The sequence below is a fragment of the Tamandua tetradactyla genome, chromosome 6, assembly GCF_023851605.1.
Source record: "Tamandua tetradactyla isolate mTamTet1 chromosome 6, mTamTet1.pri, whole genome shotgun sequence".
NCBI lineage: Eukaryota > Metazoa > Chordata > Mammalia > Pilosa > Myrmecophagidae > Tamandua > Tamandua tetradactyla.
The window spans coordinates 66,095,605-66,116,718 of NC_135332.1; the positions used below are offsets into that span (position 1 = coordinate 66,095,605).

The following is a 21,114-nucleotide window of genomic DNA, read 5'->3' on the forward strand; positions in this document are numbered from 1 at the left end:
ACTACTGTTCTACTTTGCTAGCTGCCGGAATGCAATATACCAGAAACGGAATGGCTTTTAAAAGGGGGAATTTAATAAGTTGCTAGTCTACAGTTATAAGGCCGAGAAAATGTCCCAATTAAAACAAGTCTATAGAAATGTCCAATCAAAGGCATCTGGGGAAAGATACCTTGGTTCAAGAAGGCTGATGAAGTTCAGGGTTTCTCTCTCAAGTGGAAAGGCACATGGTGAACATGGTCAGGGCTCCTCTCTCATCTGGAAGGGCACATGGTGAATATGGCATCATCTGCTAGCGTCTTCTCCTGGCTTCCTGTTTCGTGAAGCTCCCTGGGAGGCATTTTCCTTCTTCTTTTCCAAAGGTCACTGGCTAGTGGACTCTGCTTCTCATGGCTATGTCATTCTGCTCTCTCTGAATCTCTTTCTCCAAAATGTTTCCTCTTTTATAGGACTTCAGAAACTAATCAAGATCCACCCAAATGGGTGGAGACATGTCATCCCCTAATCCAGTTTAACAACCATTCTTAACTAAATCACATCAACCAGGGAGATGATCTCATTACAGTTTCAAATATACAGTATTGAATAGGGATTATTCCACCTTTATGGAATGGGATTTATATTAAAACATGGCTTTTCTTAGGGGGCACACTTCCTTTCAAACCAGCACAACTACCAAGACCCACTGCCTGGAAAAACCCTGATGTTCTCCTTGTTTTGGAAAAATATCCAGGCTGGGTGAATGGAGTTACTATTCCTCTCCATTCCCATGTTTCCATGCCTCCAGAGGACTGCTGAAGATGTCCTCTGTCAGGATGCCCCCCCCCACCAGAGGGACCTCAGTACTCTCCAGTGACTGTAGAAATTGTCTCTGCTGTTCAAGTTCTTTCATCTCGTGCACTAATAATAAAACAATTATTTTACATTTAAAATTTTCCAAAATTTACCAACACTCATAACCACCAAGCAACACCTCCCCTGAAATTCTTTCTTCCAGCTCCCAAACCTGTAATATACTTTTGGTCTCTACAAATTGCAATAATTACTTTTGACACCCCACTCTCAGCTGTTGTTGATCTCATCTGCCTAGGAAACATCAGAAATGAGTGCCTTCAAATTCCACCTGTTGAATCTATAAGCCCATCTGCATCCATGCCCATATTTTCCCTGTTACATGGAGGAGATGCCCTTTTCCTTTTAAGATGCTCTCTCTAACCCTGGTTTAGATTCCATTCTTTGTTGGTACCTTATTCTATTTCCTATTCAGGCTTCCTCTTTCTGTATCTTCAATTCTCCGCCTCTCCTGGATCCTTCTTATGAGCTTTTAAATATGGTTAAGTCTCTTTAAAAGATTCCTACCCCTCCCCCCATAAAACAAACAAAACTAAATCCTGCCTTCACCTCAGAGCACCCCTCTAAACTTCTGTCCTTTTTCTTCCTTTCCCTTCTGCAATCATACTACTCAAAAAAGCTGTTCATCACTTTTGACTCTGCCCTCATCAAGCAGCCACTCTTGAACTGGTCTCAGCCCTGACTGCTCCCCTGAAATTTCTCTTAATTAGTCTCTGTTTCTATTTCCATGGAACATCTGTGGTCCTCACTGTACTTGATCTCTCGGCAATTCAAAACAGTTGGGTATTTCCTCCTTCCCGGAGCACGATCCCATTGCTCCTAGTAGTGCCACACTCTCCTGGTTTTCTCCCTACAACTTGTACACTCCTTTTCATTCTCCCTGGCTGACCCTGCCTTTCTCTACTCCATCTTTATGTTGGAGTTCTGGGCACTTAGTCCATGGTCACCTTCTCATACTTCTGTCTAAAATACTCTCACAACTCAATTACTATCAAGGAGCTGAGGTTTCTTAAATTTGCCTTCCAGTAAAACATCTTTAAGTTCTAGATCCACAACTTCCATGGCCTCTTTTCCCTCATTTAATTTCTGCCTCTTCACCTTTTGACAAAGTCAAAATTTTAAAGTGGCATATAGAACATTCACAATGTTGTGTGACCATCACTGTCAGAACATTCTCATCCCTCCCCAAAACAAACCCATTAAGCAGTCGCTCCCCATCACCCCTTCTCCTAGCCCCTGGAAGTTAGTTGTTTTTACAAAATGGATTCAATATATACATATAGCTCTACAATGTGCTTTTCTCACGTATAAAGACATCAGGACCATCCCTCTGGTTCAAAAGATTCATTCTTTTACATAGTTGCAGTACTATTTCATAATCTGCCTGTACTGTAATATTAATTGCTTCTCTATTGATGGACATTCTGTTCATGTCCTTTTAATGAGTGCCACTCGGAAGGTCCCTATTCATATATTCTCACATACTGGCTGCTGTTACTTCCAACAGGTTGAGTCCTAAGGTGAAACTTCTTGTCAAAGGGTACACGTATTCTTTAATAGATATTGGCATATGACCTTCCTAAAAGGTTCACACAGGTGTTTTTTTGGTTTTGTTTTGCATTTCATGACATTTTATTCTCTGTTCAGAATGACACTGCATGTCATTTATCTAGTTTCATGCGTCTATTAGGTCTCTGAGAGGGATCTTCCCTTTCTGGGCCCTGGAGGTTAGATGAGACAAGGAAGTTGTGCCTGTTAGCAGGGCTCCAGGCCTTTCTACATGCTCTCCTGTGGCAGCTGCGGGTGGCAATGAAGATCATTTCTTGGGTGTCTCACTTTCAGCAGGGTTAACTCGTTGAGGTCCTTTTTGTTCTTTAGCACATATGGCAGACTAGTAGAGATATTTTTCAAATAAACTTTTTACTTTAGAACTTAATATTTACAGAAAAATTGGGGAGACAGTGTAGAGAATTACCATATATGTTGTGTCATTTCCCCCACTATTACCATCTTAAAGTCATATGATAAACTCATGCTGTGGATTGAACTGTAGCCACCAAAAGATATGCTGAAGCCCTAAACCCAGTACCTGTGACTATGACCTTATCTGTAATAGAATATTTGCAGATGGAAGTAGTTAAGATGAGGTCATGCTGGATGACGGTGTGCCCTTACTTCAACGTAACTTTGGTGTCCTCATAAGAATTTATACACAGAGACATAGACACACAGGCAGGGAGAAGGCCATGTGATGACAGGAAGAGGTTGACAGGATGTGTCTACCAGCCAAGGCACACCCGGGGCTACCAATGCTGGAAGTGGCAAACAAAGAGCCTCTCCTCGAAATTTGCAAGACAGTATGACTCTGTGCCTCCATTTCAGATGCTGACCTCCACAACTATAAGAGAATACATCTGTGTTGTTTTAAGCCACCCAGTTTGTGGATATCTGTTGAAGAAGCCACAGGAGGCTAACACAATCTGTTGCAAATAATGAATCAATATTAATCTATGACTATTAACTAAAGTCCACAATTTATTCACATTTTCTTAGTTTTTACTTGATGTCCTTTTTTTTCTGTTCCAGAATCCCATATTACCTTTTGGGTCCTGTCTCCTTAGACTTCTGTTGGCTGTGACGGTTTTTCAGACTTTCCTACAGCATTTAAGACAGAATATTTCTTTTCTATCTTAAACAGAAATTATATGGAAACCAGAGGTAGACAAATTCTGCCTCGGGAGGTGCGAGGTTTCTTGGAGAATACAGTATTTGAGTTGGGCCTTAATGAAGAAGACTGGTGGGCAAAGAGGGGGTGCAAGAGGCACCTAGACAGAAGAGACTGTGAGAACCAAGCCATCATGGAGAGAAGGCACTGGGCGTGGTCAGCATATCGTCCTTAGTCCAGTAGGGGTGGGGAGTTTGGGCTGATGAGGAAGGCAGTAAAGGTACCCCAGGGCACAAAGGCAGGGCTACTTTAGGGAAGCTCTCCTCCACTTTCTTTGCTTCTTCCTCATCTCCTTTTCTGATGTGGCAAAGGAAGTGGTTTATCAGGGAGAGAAGAGACACTGCCCAATATTGCCTGAGTTTGGTGTTTTATTGGAAAGACATACTGCATGGATGTATGCTGGTCTTGCCAAGAATCTTGTCTGCTTCATTCCTATTCAGAGTCTCTGGCCCCAATGGGGTTAATAAGGGACACAACTTTTTAACTATCTTAGAGATTACTTTACAAAGTCATAAAAATGTACAACTGTTATATTACAGTTGCTACAAACATCACATGACTATCGGTTAGCTCAGGGCACTAGATACCCCACAGATGAATTTAATGATTAGCAGAAGGCCATGCAGTCTCCAGACAGGATCAGAATCAAATTGGGACTGCTAAATATAAAAGCACAAATTTAGGTTTGCTTAAAGTGATTTGGAAGCTGAAAGAACACTTAAGCCAGGATGTAAGTGGCATAGTATATTCCAAAGGCACAGTTTCGTGGCCTCCCTTGATCACTGTGCACTTGGGTCTATCCTGCTTCTTCAACTCTGCTTTCAGCTTCTCTATGGAAATTTGGACAGATCTCCATGTTCAAAAGTCAGAGCAGCCTTTCAAGACAGTCTGGATTAGAAATAGTGTGGTGCCCTGATATATCCCAGAATAAGTTGGGCAGTGCATAAAGAAGTATTTGCAAAGTTCCCTTGGGGGGCTGGGGAGAAAGGAGTAAATAATTCATCTCCCCATTTGGAGAATTCCTGATATTCTCTTAAGCAGTGGGGACAACCAAATCAATAGTCTCAGTCCTCAATCTTGCAGTTCGCCCCTATGAAACTTATTCCTGCAAATGATAGGCTAAGCCTACTTATAATTATGCCTAAAAAAAGAGAACCTCTTTTGTTGCTCAGATGTGGTCTCTCTCTCTCTAAGCCAACTCGGCAGGTGAACTCATTGCCCTCCCTGCCACATGAGACATGACTCTCAGGGATATATATCTCCCTGGCAAAGTGGGACAGAATTCCCAGGATGAGCTGGGACCCAGCCTCATGGGACAGAGAAAGCCTGTTGACAAATAAGGGGAAGAGAGAAATGAAACAAAATAAAGTTTCAGTGGCTGAAATATTTCAAACAGTCGATAACCTCCAGGTTTCCTTTCTTGGGAACTACCCTCCACGTAAATAAATCAGGTGCTATCCTAACAGAGAGGCAAAGTGGGAGGAGGTTCTGGAGGATGAGCAGTGAAATCAAGGAGAAACAAGGCACCTTGACTTATAGTCAGCACCAGTTGTCAAATATATGAGTAAGGCTATTTTGGATATTGTAGCCCCAACCAAGCTCCCAGGTGAATCAGCCACATGAGTGACTCCCAGTCCAGCCAACTACACTTAGAGCAGAAGCACCCAGCAGAGCCCAGTCAGACCACAGAATCACAAGAAATAATAAGCCAGTATTGTTTTAAGCCACTAAGTTTCAGCGTGATTTGTTAAAATAGCTTCTTTCTCCTTGTCAGTTTCTTTTCTCCATATTTCCCAGTATTAGGCTTGTACTTATCAGATATCAAACCATATCGGTTGATTGATCAGGTAACAGGATATTAAAATGGAATTTTTCCTGTCTCAGTTTCAGTAGAGGCCCACAAAAATAGTGCCCCTTGTATCACATACAATGTAAGGTGCAGGCCTTGTGAAAGAGAGGGTCAAAAGCTCTTCATTTTTATCCCTGGCCTGTAAGACCCCTCTAGGCTATATAAGCAAATTGTTAAGAACCCAGCCACAAAGACCTGGGGGATACTGTTGTATGCCAGAGAAGTTCAATGGCTATGGTAGCGGGTGAAGCAGTGTGGGACGCAGAATAAGGGGCAGCACGTGCAAAGCTACGACGTTTCCATCTAGAGCAGGCCAGTGGTAGATGACACATGAACCACCTGGGGGTCACAGGAGGAAGCTAGCTGGTACGTGTCTCAGATCCTGCCCGAGAAGGTTGGTCTGAAGGAAGGAAAAGATTCTAGCACACAGAGGCTGGCTGCCCTGTGGATCAAGAGAGGAATTATATTAACCAGATGAAGTGCATTCCTCACTTCATGAGGATTATTTAGTTTCTTGGTGCTGTTGCAACAAAGCACCACAAACAGGGTAGCTTAAAAAAAACAGAAATGTATTGTCTTACAGTTCTGAAGGCTTAAAGTCCAAAATCAAGGTGTCAACAGGGCCATGCTTCCTCTGAAGTCTGTAGGATTCTGGTGGTAGCTTGCCAACAATTAATGGCATTTTAGAACAAAACTCAATCTCTGCCTCTGTTAATGGCTGTCTTCTCTCTGTCTGTGTCCAAATTTCCCCTCCTTATAAGGACGCCAGTTATATAGGATTAAGGCCCATCCTAATTCAGTTTGACCTCATCTTAACTAACCACATCTTCAAAGATCATGTTTGCAAATAAGATCACATTCATGAGATGAGGGATTAGGCCTTGAATATATATTTTTGTGGACCCAGTTCAAACCGTAACAAGAGGCTTCTTAAAATATGTGTCACCGCCAGAGGAAACAAGCCAGACTGGGGTCATTGATTCCTTCCCTACTTACTCTTCTTCCCTCATCTCTGACCCTGACAAAATCACAGCGGCATCTGGTGGTGAGGGAGGGGATACAGGTACATGAACTTTTAGAGACGCTGACCCCACTTTCCTTCCTGGACTGTAAAGTTGGCTGTACATACATTTTACATGTATGTAAATTCCATCAGGAATTCACACAGTGGTTCACTCAATACATTATTCATTTCTTCTGTTGTGTTGGAATAGAATATGTAAATACTCTATTTACAGAGCTGAGATACAGGCTCTGTCAGAGAGTAATAGAGGCCTATGAGAATAAGTCAAACCAGGAAATGGAATTCTTGAGGTGCTATCTAAAGGTAAAGGGTGCAGGAGAACATTGCAGAAGAAACAGTTTATACACCATAATTCCTCCATGCCACACTTTTTTTTTCCTCACATTTTCACATTTCTGAGGTTAAGTCTTAGAATTGACAGCATGTCATAATAAATTTGAGCCAGGTGGCAGTCATGACATATTGTGTCAGCCTGCATAAGCAGCAATTGTATTATTATTTATGATGGTACAGCCAGACAATTAATGAGCCATTTAAGAAAAGCATGTAAGTCTCGACTGTCATCTGAAAACACCCCAATGGCATCAAGGAAGTGTCAACATCAAAAATTGCAAAATGCATGTCTGCAGCTTGGAAGAAACTAGGAGACACTGACGGATCCATTGAAGAAACCCAGCATTTCTGACACTCTTGTGGACATGGAGGATGACAGGATGTGAAAGAACATGGACACTGATGACTCAGATTTGAAAAGTGATGCAGGAGTGCCAGACTCAACATGGAGGCATTTTAGAAATATTGTACACAATCAATCAATTTAGCCTATTTTTTCCTTTTCATTTATGCACATGAACGATCAGTGATTCAGTTCTACGTCTAATCGAGTCAAACAGGACTCTCAGTGAGTATAAAGCAACGATTCTGAATGTTAAGAAGAACGATGCCAAAATTTAACTGGCAGTGACTTTTCTTGCTTAAAGTTATATAAAAGAATGGTGCATCATGGATTCAGTGAGATCTTGGATTTAATGAAATACAGTTAAAACAAGATGAGCAAGGCTGTGTAGAGACAGGTGAGTTTGGCATTTTAACACTGATCCTAAGTGCAATCGGAAGTAGTTGAAGGATTTTTTAGTAGGCAGGAAGGTGACAAAATCAAATTTGTGTTTTCCATTCACTTCACTTTGGCCACACCTTGGATCTTGACATTAGCAAGGAATCACCCCACTCCGGAAATCTTAAAAATTACACACATTTCATCAATGTCCTTTTCATTTAGTTTTTTCACTCAGTTGCTCTCCCTGCACTTGCTGTTTAACCACACCGAGGATTCCAATCTCTTGGCCCTTCATCTTTCCTCCTCATCCACTGATATGCCATCCACCTGATCCACACCAAGCAGCTTACACCGTGGCCGGTAACTTTGCGACTGCTTCTGCTGGAACTTTCAACTCCCTTGTACCATCTATTTACACTGAACACTCGTGGGAAAAATCCCTGAGCATGATCCACTCTAATGTCCACTTCCTCTAAGCCTAATCTGGAGCCACTGACAATTATGAGAGAAAAATATCTGGGGGAAAGAGAGATCTTTTCATAATTACGGTCTCTAACTTTGAGCTTCCTATATACCATGCTGACTTCAAATTCTGATGCTGCGAATTTATTCACTTTTTCAAAATATATGTTAAGTGTGGAGGATAGACTAGCAGTTTTGGGGAACAGAGCAATGAGTAACAAGCAGTCCCTGTCTTCCAGGAGTTTGTACTCTAGTAGAGGATTCATATAAGTACTGAGCAGTTAGAATACAGTGCAATTACAATACAGTGTTTTGGCAGGGGCGTTATAGGTGACACGGGCAAGGGGAGAGGAGGCTGGTGGGAGGGGAGGGGGACTCTCAGTGGGAAGGGGAGGCTGAGCAGAACTACAGCATAGCTATAGAAGCGATAGCCTCTCTGAGATTGCATTAATTGGCTATTTTCTGCAATCTCAATGCATTGGGATCTTAATAGCTCTCAGTACAGTTTAAGTGCAAGAATTACTTTGCTCCTAACATTGAGGAAAAACATAGGGCAGACAGACACAATACTCACTCTCCAAATTACCCCAAATAAATAAACAGAAGAATGTTACAGGCACCCCTAGGGATATATAGGGAAGAGAAAAAGGCAGGGGTGAGTTAACAACCGTGGGCTGGGAAAGGAGGGAAGATATCTGTGGAAATACTGTTTAGTTCTCCAGGTCATTCAGTATTTGCAAGCAGTAAATGAAATTGTCCAAATTTGCTTTCTCATGAAAGTGTCAGCTTGAGCGCTTAAAGTGAGTAATTCTTTTCTTACGGTCTTAAAAGAAACCTTTTCTATTTTGTTGCTCTCAAGACAAAAGAGCCTTTTTGTTCTTGTTCCATGTTTCCAGTTTGCTGGTACTTCTCAGTTTTGCTTACACAGAGGGCTGATATAAATTTTCAGGTGGAAGAAACTAGATGCTGACATGTTTATTTGGCTTTCGCCAGAGCTGTCACCACTAACCTGCAGGGCTTGAAGAGATGGGGCTCTTGGCTTCCCCATGGCCTGCTCCCCAGGTGAGATCTGTGGACTAGAAATGGCTCTTTCCTAGCAAGACATTTTAATAGGATGGGGCATAAAAGGGATCTGGCTACATAATTCTTATTAATAAATGTCTTGTTTAGTTACCTCATGCTAATTAATCACTAAGCAAAGACAGTTGTCAGATCTTGTTTGGGCTCAAACCTGAAAAGAACTTATAGCCCTTGCCTGGATACTTAATTCTCCTCTCCTTCTTCTCCCCCACCTCCCTTCTTCTTCATCTTCTTTTTCCTCTTCCCCTCCCATTCTTCCTCTCCTCCTCCCCTCCTCTTCCTCTTTCCCTCCCCCCTACTCCTCCTTTTGTTAATATTTCTTTTCCAAAGAATAGGACACAGTCCTGTATTTGGTTGACTGGCTCAAGACAGAACCATCAGCTGTTAGACCTGGAAAGATGTTCAGAAATCATGGAAACCCATGGTTTTCAAACTGTTCGGAGGAATCTGAGGAGTTTTAACATCAAGTCTATGGATTGGGAAGGCCTTGTGGGCAGGGCTCTCACATTTCCCCCTCTAATTCAGCTACAGCAGCCTGATTTTCTTTTCTGTTTCACAGATACGATTTTCATCTTGGGTTGTATAAGAAAAAAAAGGTTTGAGGTTGGAAAGGGTCTGAAGACTTCTGATATAAACCAAATATCTCATTCACTAATGAGGAAACTGAAGCACAGAGAGGCAGAGTGATTTGCCCAAGGGCACACTACTTCTTAGTAAGGGAGGTGGTACTAAAAGTACTGCCTCTCCCTGTTAGGCTGCAGTACTGGGTTGAGAGAGGAACCATAGTGGGAAACAGAGATAAAGTGGGAAATAGGAAGGTGGTTCTATGTTTTTTTCTCTCTGGGATGCAGAAGTATCAAAAGTAGTCTTGAACATCTGGGCTATAAGAGTAATCTGGAAAAAAAAAAAAAGGGCGGGCCAATGTAGCAGCAGGCAGAATTCTCGCCTGCATGCCAGAGACCTGGGTTCGATTCCCGGTGCCTGCCCATGCAAAAAAAAAAAAAAAGTAGTCTGACTTATACAGGAAGAAATGATGGAAATAGATGAGAAGAAAAGGCCAGATGTTTCAAAATGTCTCTTGAAACCTCTCGGGCCATAGAAAGTGGTATCCCTGGAGTGCCCACTAGGACGGCAATGTAAATATGCTCCTGGTCCTGAGGGTTCTCTCACAATTGAATGAAAAAGGTATAATGTCAATTATATTACTGTCACGTTTTTAATTCCAACTGTTATATACTCTACTTCTAGAATTTTTATTTGGTTCCTTTCCAGATCTCTTTTGGCTTTTTATAAAATAGGTTCTTGTTTGTCATATATATATTTTTTTTTATCTTTCAACATTTGCTAAAAAAAAGTCTTGTTTGAGCACCAAGATACCACAGATATGAATTTTCAAAACAAACTGCAAAATTACCATATGCAGATATTCATCAGAAAGTTCTGACTTGTTCTGCAACACTTAATCTCTCTCAAACTCTGAAAATACGAAAGAATTATGAGGATGAGAAAAGATTTTTGCAAGAAGGATCTCTTTAGGAATACCTTTACTAAGAGTGCCATTTTCTTACCACCCCAAAGAGGATTCTGCATCAAAGATGACATGGGGCAAAGAGACAGAAACTGCCCATGGGGCCAGCGACAGTCTGGGTAGACTCTGGCCAATTAATTTTAAAATTAATTTGAAATATTTTATTAAGTTTCTCTGGCCTTTAATTGGCTGAGATTTAAAATTCATAAAGCAAGAGACAGAACAAAGTGGGGGGAGTGACAAAGGCCATCACAAAAAGCATGAGAAGTCTGTCTTCTCAGGTTCTACTTCTTCTCTATTCTTTCGGTCTAGATTCTTTCTGTCAACAAATTTTTGTTTTAAACAAAGACTCTTCTCTTTTGGGTCTGAGCTTGCAACCGCAGAGTAAACCACCGGGGTGGAAAAATTCTCATATTAGATCTTGAGATCTTCAATATTTTTCCTCTAGGACAAGTCTGACAATTGTTTATATTTGTCAAAGCAATGGGACCAGGGCTTGTAAGGGGCAAAGACATAGCTGTTAGCATTTACTATTAGAAATTAAATTCAGGACTGAGCTCAAACTTTTTCCCCTGATGAATCCTTTGTCTTCTATGAAGTCACTTGGAAAATGTGAGTCCAGTGTATTGGAAAAAATATATGTTAAGCCTTTAATTCAGGTTAAACCAGGTGGTATTTTCCTGAGAAAATGCCTCTAAGAAAAGTGAGGCCATAAGGTCTGATGGATAGAGCTTTGGGCTAAGTGTTAGGAGATCTAGGCAAGCCGTTCAGTCTTTCTACATTTCAGTTTCCTTAACTGCAAAATGAAAGGGTAAGCTAGTGAAGAAAGCTCTTTTAGCCTTAACATCTCAATTATATATTAGAAAAAGGCCAAAAAAAATTTTAAAGTGCATTAAACATATTAAACCTGCTAAATATCTTCATTCTGATTCAATATGTTTATTTGTATATTATTTGTTCTGTAATAATACTCACTCTATCCAAATCCACGAAAGAAACAAACCTACAAATTAGTTACAGAAATTAAGAAACAGTGTGAACCTGAAAAACTTAAAACCCTCAATTAAGCTTTATAAAAAGACTCACATTTTTTTTTTCTAAACACACGAGCCAGTCTAAAAATTTCTTTTCATCTGAACACATTGTCCAGATACATCTTGATCCATTCCTCTTGTGAAGGAATGCAGCCAAATTTTTTTCCTCCCTGTAAAGCAATTCCCTAAATCAAAACCAACTTTTTAATGATTCAAAGTCAAAGAAACATTTTGGATGCTGCAAAAGGCCATTCAAACATGAGATCGCTCTTCTCATTTGCCCTAATGAAGCTGAGTTTAAAGTTTGGCAAAAGCTCTTTTGAGATCTTACACGTCATTAGATACATCAAGAATGGTGCCATTCAACCTAGAGCTGTACCCACATTCTGAATGTATCACAGAGGCCTTTCATAAAACCAGTTCTTTGCTTTTGAAAAAAGAAATTATACTATTTAAAATACTATATATATATATAAATAGACTAATGACGTGGCCAGAAACTTGTGAGGCCATTTTGGGACTCAGGTTGCAGTGGTGGTTTGAAGGCTTGGCTGTTGGCTGTGGACACCCATTTCTCTTCTTTTGGGGAACCTCCCCACCTGCACTGCGTACTTGCCCCCATTTTGTTTGGAGCTGACTCTTTTCCCAGCTCCAAGAGTGATTCCTGATTGGAATAAAGAAGTCTAAGAAACTCCATCCTCTTGCCTCCACCAACCAGCCTGTATCTTTCCTCTGGCCACAGGAATTGGTTCAGGGTGCTCACTGTATGAAAATCAGGACTATCGTAGGCACGGACTCTCTGTCTGTGGATGTCAATGAAGAGGTCTAAAGCGCCCATTGTTGCTCTAGGTATTTTACCATCATGAGGGAAGCAAACATGAAGGTGAAGCTGACATAGAAAAAAATGAAAAAATGGACCTGACTGCAAAGAAACATGGGAGTGGGGGGTGGGATTTGGGGAGAAATGGAAGCAAGGAAGAGATAGATAGTAAACACACAAACAAACGAGGTAAACATACAAAGAAATTAAATAGGGTGATGCGATGGGCGGGGAAAACAGGATGGTCGCCTACTTCTGAAGGGGCAGCTGGGGAAGCCTGTACCTAGCCCCACTGTGGAATGGAAGCCTGGGAACTGAATGAGAGTGATTTTCTAAGTGATGGGGTAACTTCCCATGTACTTTTGAAGTAGACTTCCAGTTGCATGTAGTGTGTGCATTATCACTTCCTGTGTGATCCTGTGGACCTAAGACTCAGGTATGATAGACCCAATGTCTAGCTCACTTCCGTGGACTAAATTTTGGCTTTTGAGGTTTAACTGCAGAGTGACAGAAGAACAAAATGAAATAAATTCCTCCCTGACTCATTCTGAGGCCGTGTCTGCTGGAAGAGAGGGAAAGAGACATTCACCTTGAAGCTTTTCCTTCTCACAGGCTTGCCAAGGAATGTGCTCTTGGGTGGAAGAATGTCCACAGCTGTGTGATGATGGTGTTCTGATAGCCAGGCCCAAACTCATGCTGTCAGCCCACATGGGCGATTTGGTCTTTGCAAGAAGGTCAAGGGAATCTAGGAAAAATAACAGAAGGGATGAAGGGAAGAACTGGTGGGAGAAATATGTAAAGAATCAGGACTATTTTTCCTTGAGGAGAGGTGTCTGAAAAGAGGCGATTCACATGGAAGCCTGATTTTGAGCAAGACCCTCCCCACTTCTGGGCCTCCATATGCTCACGTTAAACAATGCAAAGAAATCCTATGTTCCACAGTTGAAATTTCGTGATTCTGGAAGAATTTTTATAGTTATGAAAGATTTTTATGCATCAGATGGTGGCTGTTTTCAACACTGCAACAAAAGAAGAAAATATGAGATCCGAGGGACAGTTTCTTGACGTTGAGAGCTGTTTCCACCACAATGGAAAATCCCAATTGCTTGGCAATGTATAAGGAAATAACCCATTGTCATTTTTCTGGAATGGAAAAAAAAAAGAATCCACCACCTAAAAATGAGATTTTGAAGTCCACAGAGGTAAATATGTTGAAATGCAAATATCTGGATCTAAGTTAGAAAAAAAAAAAAGCTCTTGTACACTAACAGAGACCTGAGGCGATTACCTTTAACATGCTGGCAAGTCTAGAAACTTCGATGAAGGTAAAGCCGTCTTCCTCAGGAGACGCCGACTGGCTAAGTTCCAGGAATCCAGGAGGTGCTGGGGACAAACCCAGCCCGGGCTGGCTGGAGTCCCACGTGCTTCCAGTCACGGTGGGGGCGGAACTTCCGCCGGAATAAGGGTAGCGTCACTTCCGCCCAGTTCCTTGGCAACGTGTTCACTTCGGAATCGGTTTTTTTCAAAGTTTCCAGCTTGCAGACGGCCCTGCGAATTCAGATTTGCCAGTCTCCACCATCATGTGAGCCAATTCCAGTAATGAATCTCTTACAGTCTGCCTGTCTATCTGTCTCTCTGTCTAGTCAGTTCTGTTTCTTTAGTGAACCCTGTCTAGTACAAATTCTGGTTCTTGAAAGTGGGGTGCCGCTATACTAAACACATAAAAATGTGGAAACAGCTTTGGAATTTGGAATGGATAGAGACTGGAAAAGTTTTGAGACACTTGATAGAAAAAGCTTAGATTGCTTTGAAGACACTGTTGGTAGGGAAAGGGATGTTAAAGATGCTTTTGTGACATCTTAGAAGGAAACAATGAAGGGAAAGTAGAGGAAAGATGATGCTTATTCTAGAGTGTTAGGGAACTTGGAGAAATTGTTTTTTTTTTTGTTGTTGTTGTTAGAATGGAGGCAGAATTTGTAAGTGCAGCTTGATTTTTCCTCACAAGTTGTAGTAAAATGTGAGAGGAAAAGATAAACTGAGAATTAAACTCTTAAACACGAAGGACCCAGCGATTAATGATTTGGAAAATTCGCAGGCTTTCTCAAGTAGTGTGCTCAGAGGCTAAGATCAGAAGTCGCTGCATCAGGGACCTCCTGAACTCCAGGAAGTCAGTATCCAGAGAGCAGGGATCCCGATGAGGATGTAAGTAGATCACCGTTTGCTAAAGAGGGCATGGCTGAGCATGCCTCGGCAGCCACTTCAGAGGAAGTCAGGATTGGAAATGCAGTTATCCAGGAAGGATATGTGGAAAGTCCTTTTGTCTGATGGTTTGGGCCCCCTTCAACTACACACAAAACTGAAACATTTCTTGCAAAATTGATGTGAACAGAAACACTTGCAGTCTGGACTAAAGGAACAGAGAAAGCCCCAGGAAGAATCCAGAAGTCAAAGTCAACTGAACCTGGAAGAGAAAGGAGAGGACATCTCATGTGATGTTAGGTAGTGGTACAATTCAGGAAACACCAGGGATTGCCAGCCTGGTAGAATGCTGCTGACCCCAGGAGGAGGTAAAACTTTTTAAGTCCCCAAACTGTGAGACAGCAAATTCTGCTGTTTAAACCAAAACCAGTTTGTGGTATTTTTGATAGTAGCTTAGCAAAACTCAAGACTCTGGTAAGGGGAAGATGCTTTCCAATCTGAGCAAGTGGGGTCTGTGACGCTGAGATGGGCAAAGAGAAGAATTTGGGAGGATTTTGTTGTTTTTTATTATGGTAGTGCTCTAAATGTCAGGAGTATGGTAAGGAGAAGGAATAATGATCCCCCAAAGATGTCCATGCCTTAACCCCGGGAATCTGTGAATGTTACTTCCCCATGACTAAAGGGACTTTGCAGATGTGATTCCATGAAGGGCCTTGAGATGGAGAGGTTATCCTAGATTATCTGAGTGGGCCCAATATAATCTTAAGGGTCCTTAGAAGATAGAAGAGGGAGGCAGGAGAGGCAGAGAAGAAGTGAGATGCAAACAGGTTGAAGTAATGCCCATGCTGGAAAGGGCCATGAGCCAAGGTATGCAGCAGCCTCTAAGAACTAGAAAAGAAAAATAGCTGTATATTCCCCTAGAGCTGCCATTATTTTAAGTCACTGAATGCATGATAATTTGTTATAGCAGCAATAGGAAACTAAGAGAGAAAGAACTTGATCTGGAGAAAAATAAATCAAAGCAAAACAACTTGAGAAAAGGAGCAAGGGAGTTAAGATAGACAGGAAACAGGACAAACAGAGCTGGACTTGTGGAGGGGAAATGGATTTTGGCAGATGCTTTGTATATGGGATGCTGATCTCCAGCATTCACAGGGGTAGAGAAGGCCAGGAGAGGGAGGTGACCAGCCGCAAGGAGAGCTAGAAGGGATCCAGAGTGTAAGTGCTGCACAAACAAGGCTTCCTTCCCCATTGTCTCTGTAAAAGCAGAACCTGAGAAAAAGGTTTATGTGTGAGTGTAAGGGATGAGGAAGAAAGAAAGGGGGATGAAATAGGGAAGCAAAGAGAGCCAATGTGAGGGTATGTTATTGCGGTGACTACAGATATGGTGACTGGTCCAGGATAGTCAGGTTTGGCAAGAGGAGCCCATGCTGCTGGCTCATGCCCAGTGTTGCTACGTTTTTCTGCTCTCTAGGTTCATTTGGGCAAATGAGCTGCTCTCTTAATGTGCAGCTCACAGTTTTATGATATTAACTTCCATCAAATACTCAGATTGTCATGCACTGTGAGTATCTGAGTGTTGGGTGCAAGATCAGAGGCCATTTGGGGGACAGTCTGACTTGTATGGGGAAACTAGTAAACAGGAAGGAAAAAATGGGAAGTTTCACAGAAGCCGGAAGGAGGACAACCCATATGGACTTTTGTGATGTTTGCCTAGGGGCTAGTGTAACAGCAGGAGTGCTGGGTGTTGTAACTGTTCAGCATCTCCATCATCTGAATCCTTACCTTCCTCTCCTCCTAGCTGTGTCCTTCCTGAGGTGCTTGCTTTAGTGATTCAACGTAACAGAAACCAATCTGCAGACCTTTAAGGAATTCTGTAGCATCTCATGATGCTCACTGGCCCTGGATTTTAATCCCCTTTCCTTTTCACCATTGAGCTTTTTAAATTACAATTTCAGCCCACTTCCTCCCCTGACTCTATCCGCTTTATAGCCCTCATGCCACTATCGATGCTCGGTGCTCTCTGGAGGGATGGAAGAAGTGGGTTGCAGTAGTGACTTTTGTTACCAATTCAGTGATATTTGTTCTAAGTGTGGTCTCTTCACTAATCTTACTTTGTTTTAGTCATCTCTTGGCTTTTTTAAGCTTATGCTCACTAGGAAAGTCCCCAGATGGGGGTGGGCACACTTCTACCTTCTCACCAATAAGGATCTTGCTCAGACGCCTCTAAGTCCTTCTCATATTACCAGGGGTAGAACCAGCATCAGTAGACAGAGAAAATACCATGTTACATGCATTTTTGTGACCAATTAGAGAAAAGGAGGACTGGAGACAAGTGTTCTGAGATGCAAGGGACTTGGCCTTATCCTGTCCATACACGAGAAAATCCAGGATGCGTCTGACCTCAAGGAACAAACACCAGGTAATCATCCTTTTAAAGCCCCATAAAAGAAAGTAGGGCTCTTGGGAAGTAATTCCCCTCACAGACTCCATAGAGAGCTTGTTCTAGACATCTAACATTAGATGGGTCCCCAATCTTGCGCCCTCTTGTGTCAGAGACAATACCATATATTTACTTGCTTTTTATTTTCCTCTCACTGGCCCTACAAGAAGACTGTGTTCCCAATCTCTTTTGCGTCGGCTTGGCATTGTGTGATTCACTGTGGCCAATGCACTGAAGTGACAGTGCCGTGTATCACTTCCAGGCTGAAACTTAGATGAATGGGTATGAGGTCTTCAGGCTTTCTCTTCCCTTGCCCTAAGTGATGCTAAAAGCCATGTCTGAGACCTCAGATCCCGAGATGGCAAAACCTCCATTGGTCTGTGTTCCTGAGAGCCTTTGAATGATGCAACGACATCTACTTTGGATATGCAGCCTGTGAGAGGAATAAATCTTTATTGGGCTAAACCTTTGAGAGGTTTTAAAATAATTTTTTTTAATTAGAGAAGTCATAATTAGGTTTACACAAAAATCATGTAGAAATTATACAGTTTCCATATATCACTTTTTTATTAACACTTTGCGTTAGCATGATACCTTTGTTACAATTAAGAAAACAATATTATAATTGTTCTATTATCTACAGTCTATTAGTTCTATTAACTATGTGGTTAAAATTAGGATTCACTTTTTATGTTGTACAGTACTATTTTTAAAAATAATTCTTTTCTAGTAACATGTATATAACCTGAAATTTGCCTGTTTTAACCACATTCAAATACATAATCCAGTGATGTCAACAGATTCACAATGTTGTGCTGCCATAACCACCAAATAACCTTCCATCAACAGAAACAGAATTTCTGCACCAGTTAAGTATCAACTCCTCATTCTTCACACCCACTCCAGCCCCTGGTAATTAGCATTCTAATTTCTGACTCTGAAACCACTGAAATTTTGAGATTAATTTGTTACCACAGCATAACCTTACTTATTCAGACTAATGCCAAGTATAGCTCATGGGATGGTTTTGAGGTTCTGAATTTCTTTTTCTCATTGAAATTTCCCAAATTTTCTTTTTTTCTTAATGCATTTAAGTGCTTACCTTATGCCAAGGATAGTGATAGGAGGAGAGACAATCTCTGATTTAAAAAGCCCAATGCAGTGGTGTTTAATGGTTGTTTTCCATGTGTGATAGCCTATTGAGTATAAATCACATGATGGAATAAATGGAGAAGGGCACAGATTTTGGTCAGATAGAGCTATAGGGAGGGATATGTGGGGAAGGATACATTTATACTGCGAAAATGACATCCCTGGTCACAGTGGCCCTCTTTCCTTTTAGTAGTTTCTATGCTCCTACACTATATAAAACAGAGACGAGTACTCTTTTACTCACAAGTAGCTGTGGCTTCAGAGCACAGAGCAACAGGTCATTTTGGCCAGGACTAGGGAGAGTAGGGGAGGAAGACTCCAGAAAAATGTGTGACCTGTTGTGACCTTGATTTTGGACTTCCAGTGCCCAGAACCCTGAGGCAATAAATTTCTGTTGTGCAAACCAACCAGTGTGTGCTGTATGTCATAGCATCCCTGACAAACTAAGACATACTCCTGTAATCCCAAGAACCAGTCACCTGTCTCCACTTCATGTTTTAGTGGTGAAATGATGCTCTTTGCTTTCCAAAATGACAGTGAATCTGTTTAACTCATTTCTAGCATTGTGGGTGCTTATGTTAATGGCTGATTTCATAGGAATAGCTTCATTTCTTCCTGACAAACCAGGTAAGAATATGCCGTGGTACTTCTCCCAAAGGGCTAGACATTTAAGCGAGTTCTCCACTCCTTGAGTAGTGGTTCTCAGGGTGGGCTGTGGAGCAGAATCACCTGAGGGGTTTTTAAACAATGCTAATGCATGGGAATCCATCTCGGTACAAATAGGTTAATATGTTGGGTTTTTTTTGGAATTGGGTATTGGTATTCATTCATCGTTCATCAATTAACATTTAATCAAGTGTTATCTATTGAGCACCATCTTTGTTCCATGCAGTGTTCTAGGGCTTGGGGATATGTTTATGAAAAACAAGCAAACTGGCTTCCTGTTCCAGTGCAGATTACATTTTAGTTAAGGGGGTTGGGGACCGATTATAAATAAGCAGTAAAATAAATGGCCAGAGTAATTTCAGAGAATGAAATGTGCTATCACTGAAAGTGGGGGATATGATGGAGAAGGTTTGGGGGTGTGTTGCTAATTTAATACAGATGTTGGGGAAAGCTCACTGAGGAAGTGATGACCAGCTGATACTTGAAGGACTAAAGGTGACCCGTCATGAAATATCAGGGGACAGAATGTTCAAGGTTGAAAGAACCTGAGTTCACTTGCTCCAGAGCAGCAACTACTTTGGCATATTTCAGGAACAGCAACAGAAAGGCTTGTTTGTCTGGAGTAATAAACTGACTTCCAAAGACTAAACCATAGAAATAGAAGTACAGATGTAAATAGATTAGGAGCCTCATGCTGCAGGCTTGGTGGTAGAAAATGATTTGCTTTCATGGCAGTAATTTGCTAAAGGTTAAAACAGGCATCCTGGTCACAATATCAACTCATCAGTACATTCTGAAGCAGCCAGGTCTACAAGCTGGTTCCTTTCACATCTCCCACACTTCCCTCATATTTCTGGGGTAAGTTGGAATCACTGTCTGGTGGGGGGAGAGTATGTATTGCTTGTAGCAGCCCCCTCCATCCTGCTGTGCCAGGGACCTCAAAAAAACCCATCTTCTCATTTCTTTGTGGACCTTGGAATCAGGTTGGATACTGCCCAGCAGTAGCTAGTTTTGTGGTACTCAGCAAGCAACTTAGACTTTCTAGGACTCAGTTTCTTTATGAGGATATTGTAAGGAGAAAACAGTATAATATATATGTGAGGCTGCCCCCTTGAGCTAATTTCAAGGACTCCTTTTAGATCGTGTCTCTGGATTTCCTTGTTCATAGAAAATATGGGCAAATTATTGCATCATAGTTGATAGTGGCTCTGGAACATGCTCAGTGAGTGTTAGTGTCCATTTCTCTCTCTTGGGGATTAAATCATGTATCCCACAGAAGACACGTTCTTAATCTTAATCAGCATCCCTGTGGATGTGAATCCATTTGTAAATAGAACTTGAAGACATAATTATTAGTTACGGTGTGGCCAAATTGAGTTAAGGTATGTCTTATTCCATACAACTGGAAATGAGAGGAAATGAGGACACATCCAGGGAAGCCAGAAGACATAGAAGCTAGAAATCAAAGAAAAGCCACAGGAGGAGACCAAGGACATTGCTGTGTGCCAGAGGCAGAGATGCAAGCCAAGGAACTCCAAAGATTTCGGCAAACCAGAATCAGAATGCTGCAGACTTCAGGGAGAAGGCATGGTCTTACTGATGCCTTGATTTTGGACTTCTGGCCTCCGAACCTGTGAGACAATAAATCACTGTTGTTAAGCGTACACATTGCGTGGTATTTGTTATAGCAGCCCTGGCAGACTAAGATGGTCTCCATGCAATGATGTGAGAGAAGGGCAGAGAAAAAACACTTTCCCATCCCCAGTGGTTTTGAGCTAAAGAAACAGAACTCCAAGTCTTGACAAATTCTAATTAAGGAATAACGTGTAACTATGGTGACTTCCAAACTGGAGGAACGGCTGCTGCTCAGACAGGGTAAAAAAAGAAAAAAGGGAAAATGCTGTTATCTGACTCCCAGAATAGTCAGCTCCTCCCTGTCTTAATTCTTACAGTTAATCTCAGAACCCCCCAGAGGTTGGCCTCCCACATCAGAGCTCTCTGCACTTTCTTATCATAAGACAAAGCATTTCTCAGCTCTGTTAGCCAAGCTCAGAGGCTTTTTTACCCTAAATGAGGGTTTGGATTGCACTTTTAACTTGAAGATCTGAGGGTGGTGACGCATGTGTCCATTTTTATTTAACAAGTAACTGGTTCTGAGCAGCATTTTGCATTTTGCTTCCTGGAGTTAATAATTCTTCTTATGCACCCTCCTTTCCCAACAAAAAT

At 41.6% G+C, this 21,114-nt stretch overlaps 1 protein-coding gene across 16 annotated transcripts in view; it reads left to right on the plus strand.

The window, feature by feature from the left end:
• Nucleotides 1-13,898: 13,898 nt before the first annotated feature.
• MYOCD (myocardin) overlaps nucleotides 13,899-21,114 on the plus strand; it is a 510,995-nt gene continuing 503,779 nt past the window's right edge. For 9 of the 16 annotated variants that reach the window (XM_077166024.1, XM_077166026.1, XM_077166023.1 and 6 more), the window contains exons 1-2: nucleotides 13,899-14,010; nucleotides 16,941-17,049. The gene's annotated coding sequence lies outside the window, so the exon portion shown is untranslated. Of the gene's footprint in view, nucleotides 14,025-16,940; nucleotides 17,050-21,114 lie in introns of all 16 variants that reach the window. The other 7 variants (XM_077166032.1, XM_077166037.1, XM_077166036.1 and 4 more) reach the window with 7 other exon arrangements.